Source organism: Ursus americanus, chromosome 17, assembly GCF_024610735.1.
Source record: "Ursus americanus isolate L20-20 chromosome 17, mUrsAme1.1.p, whole genome shotgun sequence".
NCBI lineage: Eukaryota > Metazoa > Chordata > Mammalia > Carnivora > Ursidae > Ursus > Ursus americanus.
The window spans coordinates 30,194,076-30,204,430 of NC_142143.1; positions in this window are offsets into that span (position 1 = coordinate 30,194,076).

Below are 10,355 nucleotides of genomic sequence, written 5' to 3' on the forward strand. Positions count from 1 at the left end.
CAACTGAGCCACCTAGGTGCCCCAATAAAGAGAGAATTTCAAAAGCACCAGAGAAAATAGTTACATACAAGGAAAACCTTATTAAGGTAATCAGCTGTTTTTTTTTTAGCAGAAACTTTATGGGCCAGAAGAAAGTGTCATAATATATTCAAAATGCTGAAAAGAAAAACTTGTAACAAGAATACTCTGTTATCATTCAGAATAGAAGAAGAGATAGTTTCCCAAACACACAAAAGTTAAAGGAATTTATCACTACTAAACCAGCCTTACAAGAAATGTTAAAGAGAATTCTTTAAGTGAGAAGAAAAGGTCATAACTAGAAGAAAATTATGAAAGGAAAAAATTTCATAGGTAAAAGCAAACATATACAGTAAAGGTACTGGATGAATCACTTATAAAGCCAGTAATAGAGGTTAAAACACAAAAGTAGTAAAATCAATTATATCTACAAAAAATTAGTCAAGGATAAAAAGCTTCTGCACAGCCAAGGAAACAGTCAAAAAAACTAAGAAGCAGCCCACGGAATGGGAGAAGATATTTGCAAATGACACTACAGATAAAAGACTAGTATCCAAGATCTACAAAGAACTTCTCAAACTCAATACACATGAAACAAATAATCAAATCAAAAAATGGGCAGAAGATATGAACAGACACTTTTCCAATGAAGACATACAAATGGCTAACAGACAGATGAAAAAATGTTCAAAATCATTAGCCATCTGGGAAATTCAAATCAAAACCACACTGAGATACCACCTTACGCCAGTTAGAATGGCAAAACTTGACAAGGCAGGAAACAACAAATGTTGGAGAGGATGTGGAGAAAGGGGATCCCTCTTACACTGTTGGTGGGAATGCAAGTTGGTATAGCCACTCTGGAAAACAGTGTGGAGGTCCCTTAAAAAGTTAAAAATTGAGCTACCCTATGATCCAGACATTGCACTACTGGGTATTTACCCCAAAGATACAGACGTAGTGAAGAGAAGGGCCATATGCACCCCAATGTTTATAGCAGCATTGTCCACAATAGCTAAATTGTGGAAGGAGCCAAGATGCCCTTCAACAAATGACTGGATTAAGAAGATGTGGTCCATATATACAATGGAATATTACTCAGCCATCAGAAAGAATGATTACACAACATTTGGAGCAGCATGGATGGGACTGGAGGAGACTATGCTAAGTGAAATAAGTCAAGCAGAGAAAGACAATTACCATATGGTTTCACTTATTTATGGAAAATAAGAAATAGGAAGATCGGTAGGAGAAGACAGGGAAGAATGAAGGGGGGCAAACAGAAAGGGGAATGAACCATGAGAGACTATGGACTCTGGGAAACAAACTGAGGGTTTCAGAGGGGAGGGGCGTAGGGGATTGGGATAGGCCGGTGATGGGTATTAAGGAGGGCACATATTGCATAGTGCACTGGGTGTTATATGCAAATAATGAATCATGGAACATTGCATCAAAAACTGAGGATGTACTGTATGGTGACTAATATAACAAAATAAAAATTATTTTAAAAGAACGCTAAAAAAATCAGTCAAGGATATACAAAATAAAAGATGTAAAATATGACATCATATACATAAAATGTGAAGTGGAAAGTAAAAAATTAGTGCTTTTAGAATGTGTTCTAACTTAAGAGACCGTCAACTCAATATAGACTCCTATACATGTAAGATGTTATATTTGAACCCAGTGGTAACCACAAACCAAAAATCTATAATGAATACATATACAAAAAAAGAGAAAGGAATCCAAGTATAATACTAAAGAAGGCCATCAAACCACAAAGGAAGAGGACAAGAGAAGAAGAAAAGAACAAATAAGAACTACAAAAGGGAATTAAGAGGTACAAACTTCCAATTATAAAATAAGTCACAGGGATGAAAAGTACAGCCTAGAGAATATAGTCTATAATATTGTAATAACATTGTTTGGTGACAGATGGTGACTATACTTATCGTGATGAGCACTGTGTAATGTACAAAATTGTTGAATCATGTACACATGAAACTAATATAACACTGTGTGTTAATTATAATTCAATAAAAAGTAACTACTTCTAAAAAAAACCCCAAAACAATGAACAAAATGGCACTAAGTAATACCCAGCAATAATTACATTAAATGTAAATGGACTAAATGCTCCACTCAAAAGACATGGGGTAACTGCATGGATAAAAAAAAAAAAAACAACAAAAAACAGAGCCATCTATATGCTGCTTACAAGAGACTCACTTCAGACCTAAAGACATATAGACTGAAAGTGAAGGGATGGAAAAACATATACCATGCCAAGAGAGCAAAAAAAAGAAAACTGGGTTAGCGATACTTATATCAGACAAAATAGTTGTTAAAACAAAGACTGTAGCAAGAGACAAAGAAAAACATTATATAATGATAAAGGGATTAATCCGACAAAAGATTATAATAATTATGAATATCTATGTATCTAACACAGGAACACCTAAATACATAAAGCAAGTAGTAACAGACATAAAGGGAGAAATTGACAGTGATACAATAATAGAGATTTTAACGCCCCACTAGCATCAATGAATTGATCATCCAGACAGAAAATCAACAAGGAAACACCAGCTTTGAATAACATAGATCAGATGGACCTAACAAATTAATATAAAGAAAATTCCACCCAAAAACAGCAGGACATACATTGTTTTCTAGGGCACATGGAACATTTTCCAGGATAAATCCCATGTTAGGCCAAGAAACAAGTCGTGATAAATTTAAGAGGATTGAAATCATATCAAGTATATTTTTGTGACCACAATGGTATGAAATTAGAAATCAATTACAAAAAAAAGAAAAAAAAAACAGACACCCACAGAGGCTAAATAACATGCTATTATCAGCCAACGAGTCAACAAAGAAGAAGAAATTTAAAAATACACGAATATTAATGAAAATGAAAACACAACAGTCCAAATTCTTTGAGATACAGCAAATGCAGTTCTAGGAAAGAAATGTATAATGAATGATACAGGCCAACATCAAGAAATTAGAAAAACCTCAAATAAACAGCCTAACTTAACACATAAAGGAGCTAGAAAAAGAAGAACAAAGCCCCAAGTTAGAAGGAAGGAAATATTAAAGATCAGAGCAGAAATAAATGAAATAGAAACTAAAAAGAGAACAGAAGGATCGATGAAACCAAGAGCTAGTTCTTTACAAAGATAAACAAAATTGATAAATCTTTAGCCAGACTCATTAAGAAAAAAAGAGACAGCGCAAATAAAATCAGAAATGGAGAAGAAATAACAACCAACACCACTAAAATACAAAGAATTATAAGAGATTATAAAAAAATTATATTAAAAATTGGACAACCTAGGAGAAATGGATAAATTCCTAGAAACATACAATCTTCTAAAACTGAATCAGGAAGAAATAAAAAATTTGAACAGACCACCTATTAGTAATGAAATTGAGTTGGTAATCAAAAAATTCCCAACAAACAAAAAAGTCCAGGACCAGATGGCTTCACAGACAAATTCTACCAAACATTTATAGAAGAGCTAATACCTATTCTTCTCAAACTATTCCAAAAAATAGAAAAGGAGGGAAAACTTCCAAATTCATTCAAAAAGGCCAGATTACCCTGATACCAAAACCAAATGCAGACACTATAAACAAGAAAACTACAGGCCAATACCTCTAATGAAGATAGATGCAAAAATCCTCAACAAAATATTAGCAAACCAAATCCACAACGATACACTGAAAAAAAAAAAATTACCACAATCAAGTGGGATTTGTTGCAGCGATAGAAGTGTGGTTCGATATTCATAAATCAGTCATATTAACAAGAAGGAGGATAAAAACAATATGGTCACCTAAATAGATGCAGAAAAAGCATTTGACAAAGTACAACATCCAGTCTTGATAAAAACTCTCAACAAAGTGGGTTTAGAGGGAACATACCTAAACTTAAAAAAGCAATGTATATAAAAAACCATGGCTAACATTATTCTCAGTGGTGAAAAACTGAAAGCTTTTCCTCAAACATCAGAAACACAACAAAGATATACACTCACCACTTTTATTCAACACAGAAAGTCCTGGCTATGGCAATCAGAGAAGAAAAAGAAATAAAAAGCATCCAAATGGGTAAGGAAGAAGTAAGCCTGTGACTATTTGCCATTGACATGATACCTTAAAGACTCTATCATAAAACTATTAGAACTGATAAATCAATTCAGTAAAGTTGCAAGATATAAAATATATAGAAATTTGTTACCTTTCTACACATTAATAATAAAGTAGCAGGAAGAGAAATTAAGAAAACAAGCCCATTTACAATTCCAACAAAAAGAATCAAATATCTAGGAATAAATATAACCACAGTGGTGAAAGACTTACACTCTGAAAACTGTAAAACACTGATGAAAGAAACTGAAGATGACACAAACATATGCAAAGATAGTCCATGCACATTCCATGCACATGCTTGTTGGAAAAACCAATACTGTTAAAAAGTCTATAATTCCCAAAGTCATCTACAGAGTCAAAGCAATCCCTTTCAAAATACCAATAGTATTTTTCACAGAAGTAGGATAAATAATCCTAAAATTTGTATGGAACCACAAAAGATCCAGAAAAGCCAAAGCAATCTTGAGAAATAAGAACAAAGCTCGAAGTATCAAAATCCTTGATTTCAAGATATAGTACAAAGCTACAGTAATCAAAACATTATGGTACTGGAACAAAAAAATAGAGACAGATCAGTGCAACAGGATAGAGGGCCTAGAAATAAATTCACATCTATATGCTCAATTAATCTATGACAAAAGAAGCAAGAATATACAATGGGGAAAGACAGTGCAATAAATGGTGCTGGGAAATCTGGACAGCTACATGTAAAAGAATGAAACCTGACTACTTTCTTACACAATGAACAAAAATAAACTCAAATGGATTAAAGACCTAAATCTGAGACCTGAGACCATAAAACTCCTAAAAGAGAACATAGTGATCTTTTAGACATTGGCCTTAGTAACATATTTATGGATATGTCTCCTCAGGCTCAGGAAGCAAAAGCAAAAATAAACTATGGGGACTACAAAAAAACATAAAGCTTTTTCACAGTGAAGGAAACCACTGACAGAACAAAAAGACAACCAGTTGAATGGGAGAATGTATTTGCAAATGCTATATCCAATAAAAAGTTAATATCCAAAATATATAAAGAACTTATACAACTCAGCACAAAAAATAATCCAATTTAAAAATCGGCAGAGTACCCACATAGACCTTTTTCCCAAAGAAAACATACAGATGGACAACAGACAAATGAAAAGATGCTCAACATCACGCATCATCAGGGAAATGCAGATCAAAACCACAATGAGATATCACTTTACACATGTCAAAATGGCTAGAGTCAAAAAGATAAGAAATAACAAGTGTTGATGAGGATGTGAAGAAAAGAGAACCCTTGTGCACTACTGGTGGGAATAACAAATTGGTGCAGCCACTGTGGAAAACAGTATGGAGGTTCCTCAAAAAATTAAAATACAGAGATACCATACGATCCAGTAATTCCACCACTGAATATTTACCCAAAAGAAAATGAAATCACTAATTCAAAAAGATATATGCACCCCTATGTTTATGGCAATGTTACTTACAATAATCAAGATATGGAAGCAAGTGCCCATCAATAGATGAATGGATAAGAAGCTATGATATTATATATGTGTGTGTGTGTGTGTATGTCCTTTCAAGATATATATCTTGAAAGATATATATATATATATATATATATATATATATCTTGAAAGGAAAAAGCAAGACACCTTCCAAAGAAGCTTCTTTGAATATGTTTGTTTTATAGATTTGCTCTGGGAATAATGTTTGGGTCCTAATGCTCACAATCCAACTAGAAAAAGTTTATGAAGCAATTCAGAAAGTTAAAGCTCAGGCTGGAAAATGGGTTATAAGGTTGTTGTTGTTGTTTTTCCTTATAAAGTGATAATGGTATTATCGTTATATACTATATTCCTCATCTAATGTTGCCATAACAAAAACATAGACTGGGTAGCTTGAACAACACAAATTTACTTTTTTACATTTCTGGAGACTGGAAGTTTGAGATTGGGTTGCCACTGAGGTGAGATTCTGCAGAAGGCTCTCTTTCTGGCTTGTAGACAGCTGCCATCTTGCTATATGCTCATGTATCCTCTTCTCTGTGTTTGCATGGGAGGAGAGAGAACAAGCTCCCTGGTGTCTCTTGTTAGAAGGGCACTAATCCCATCATGAATGCAGTACCCTCGTGTCCTCACATCTACCACTAACTACTTCCCAGGGTCCTCATCTCAAATACCATCACATTGGAATTTAGGGACTTCAACATTTGAATTTTGGGGAGACACAAACATTCAGTGCATGACATATTTTAAATAAGATTCTTTACCTTTAATGACATATGCTGACATACGTACAGGTGAAAAATTATGACAATTCCTTAGAATAATTCAGTGGTGGTAGAGCTGGATAGATAAAACAAAAGAGAATTTATGAGTTAATGTTGATTGTTATCCCTGCGATATAGATAGAAAGGTGTTCCTTTTTCTTTCTATTATGTCTATTTTTTTTTTTTTTAAGAGAGAGAGGGAGTGCACACAGATGGAGGGGAGGGACCAGGGAATAGAGAGGCTCCATGCTGGGCTCAATCTCACGAACTTGAGATCATGACCTGAGCTAAAATCAAGAGTCAGACGTGTAACTGACTGAGCCCTTATTTTTTCTATTTTTGTGTGTTTGAAATTTTCCATAATGAGAAACTTAAAAATATAAAATTCATGATATAATTTCATTGTGTCATCATGTTTCATTTAATTTTGATCTCGTTGTCTTACCTCCTCACGTACCTGATTATTTTTTACCTCTTGTCAGATGTTGTATAAAAACAATTACATATGGAGGAAGAGCTAAGGAGTAGTAGGAGGACCCTGGGTTTGACTTTTATCTTGAACACAACCAGATAAATATCAAATTATTCTGAATACCCAAGAAATTAATCTGAGGACTGACAGAACAAACTGCATAACTAGAAGGAGAGAAGAGGTCACATTGTGGTAGATCGGAAGTACGGAAACATGGTTTGGGGGAGATATGGATGACAGGTGCGGCAGTGGGGAGGGAGCCCTGGTCACAGAGACAGGTGAAAGAAAGAGGAGTGCACAGGGGATTGCATAAGGAAAACACTTCCCCAAAGCCATTGGACAGGAAACTGTGAGGGGCTGTTATTCATGTGTTTGTACAACCAGTGGGGCTCAAAGACTGGAGTTTTAGAGGTCTGAAGCATGGCCAGTGTGGAGCCCTGAGGGGACTGCGGTACTCAGGTAGAGAAGGAAGTATATGACCTGTTCTTTATAAAGCCATCACTCTCAGGAACAGAAAACATACCAGGCTTTCCTAACATACAGAAGAAGACAGAGAACTAAACAAAATACCAAGACAGAGGAATTCATCCCAAAAGAAAGACAAGAAAAGGTCACAGCCAGGGATCTAATCAAAAGAGATATTAGAAATATGCCTGATCCAAATTTACAGCAACAATCATAGGGATACTAGATGGGCTTGTGAGAAGCAGAGAAGACACCATGGAGTCCTTTACCACTGACCTAAAAGACTTAAAAACTAGTCTGGCTGAAATAAAAAATGCTAAAACTGAGATGAAAAACCAAATGGACGTAATGACCACAAGGACAGAAGAAACACAGGAATGAATAAATGATATAGAAGATTAAATTATGGAAAATAATGAAGCCGAAAAGAAGGAGAAAAATATTGGCTCATGAAGGTAGACTTAGGGACCTCAGCAACTCCATAAAGCATAATAACACTCATCTCATAGTAGTCCCAGAAGTAGAAGAGAGGGGGGAAACAGGCAGAAGTTTTATTTGAGTAAATTATAGCTGAAAACTTCCCTAATCTGGGAAAAGAAACAGACATCCAAATCCAGGAAGCACAAATAAACAAAAACAGGCCAACACCAAAACATATGGTAAATTTGCAAAATACAGAGATAAGGAAAAAATCCTAAAGCAACAGGGAAAAGAAATGTCTAACTTACAAGGGAAGACAAATAAAGTTAGCAGCAGATCTATCCACAGAAAACTGATAGGCCAGAAGAGAATGGGATGATATATTCAACATGCTGAAACGGAAAAATATGCAGCCAAGAATACTTTATCTAGCAAAGCTGATATTCAGAATAGGAGAGATAAAGAGCTTCCCAGACAGGGGCGCCTGGATGACTCAGTCAGTCAAGTGTCTGACCTTGATTTTAACTCAGGTCATGATCTCAGGGTCATGAGATTGAGGCCCCTACGGGGCTCTGCACTAGGCATGGAGCACACTTAAATTCTCACTTCCTCTGCTACCCCTCCTCCCAATTTCACATACTCTCTCTTTCAAAAAAAAAAAAAAAAAAGTTTGCTGAGCAAAAGCTAAAGGAGATCATGACCACTAAACCAGCCCCACAAGAAATATTAAAGGGGACTCTTTGAGTGGGAAAGAACAAAAGCAGCAAGGACTAGAACAGAAAAAATCTCCAGAAATGACGACTTTACAGGAAATAAAATGATGCAAAATTCATGTCTATCAATAATCACTCCGAATGCAAATGGACTACATGCTTCAATCAAAACACACAGGGGGTCAGAATGGATATAAAAAAAAAAAATACAAGACCCATCTATATGCTGCTTACAACTCATTTTAGACCTAAAGACTCCGGCAGATTGAAAATGAGGGGATGGAGAACCATTTATCATGCTAATGGACAGCAAAAGAAAGCCAGAGGAGCCATACTCATACCAGACAAACTAGATTTTAAACCAAAGATTGTAACAAGAGATGAAGAAGGACACTATATCATAATAAAGGAAGTCTATCCAACAAGAAGATCTAACAATTGCAAATATTTAGGCCCTCCAACTTTGGGAACACTCAAGTATATAACCCAATTAGTAACAAACAAAGAAACTCATCGATAACAATACAATAGGGGACTTTAACACCCCATTTACAGCAATGGGCAGATCATCTAAGCAGAAAATCAACAAAGAAACAATGGCTTTGAATGACACACTGGACCAGGTGGACTTAACAGATATATTCAGAACATTTCATCCTCAGGCAGCAGAATACACATTCTTTTCAAGGGCACATGGGACATTCTCTAGATAAGGTCTCATAGGAAGTCACAAATCAGGCCTCAACAAGTACAAATAGATTGAGATCATACCATGCCTATTTTCTGACCACAATGCTATGAAACTTGAAGTCAATCACAAGAAATCCATAAACAAATGAAAATGAAAACGTGACAGTCCATGCAAGACCTCTGGGCTGCAGCAAAAGCTGTCACAAGAGGGAAGCATATAGCATTGCAGGCTTACCTCAACAAGCCAGAAAAATCTCAAATACACAACCTAACCTTCCACCTAAAGGAGCTATAAAAGGAACAACAGATGAAGCCTAAAGCCAGCAGAAGAAAGGAAATCATAAACATTAGAGCAGAAAGAAATGATAGAGAAACAAACAAACCAACCAAAAACCCAGTAGAACAGATCAACAAAACTAAGAGCTGGTTCTTGGAAAGAATTAATGTAGTCAATAAACCCCCTAGCCAGACTTATCAAAAAGAAAAGAGAAAGGACCCAAATAAATGATTTCACAAATGAAACGGGAGAGATCAAAACCAACACCAAAGAAATATAAACAATTAAAAGAGAATATTATGGAAAACTATACACCAACAAATTGGGCAATCTGGAAGAAATGGGTAAATTCCTAGAAACCTATAAACTACCAAAACTGAAACAGGGAGAAATAGAAAACTTGACCGCATGGACAACCATCAAAGAAATGATTTGGTAATCAAAAATCTATCAACAAACAAAAGTTCCAAGCCAGATGGCTTCCCAGGGGAATTCTACTAAACATCTGAAGAAGAGTTAATACCTATTCTTCTCAAACTGTTTCAGAAAATAGAAATGGAAGGAAAACTTCCAAACTCATTTTCTGAGGCCAGCCTCACCTTGATTCCAAAACCAGACAAAGACCCCACTAAAAAGGAAAACTACAAGCTCATATCCCTGATCAATACGGATGCAAAAATTCTCAACAATATACTATCAAATTGAATCCAACAAAAGATTAAAGGATCATTCCCCACAATCAAGTGGAATTTATTCCTGGGTTGCAAGGGTTGTTTGATATTGGCAAATCAATGTGAGACACCACATTAATAAAAGAAAGGGTAAGAACCATATGATCCTCTCAATAGATGCAGAAAAAGCATTTGACTAAGTACA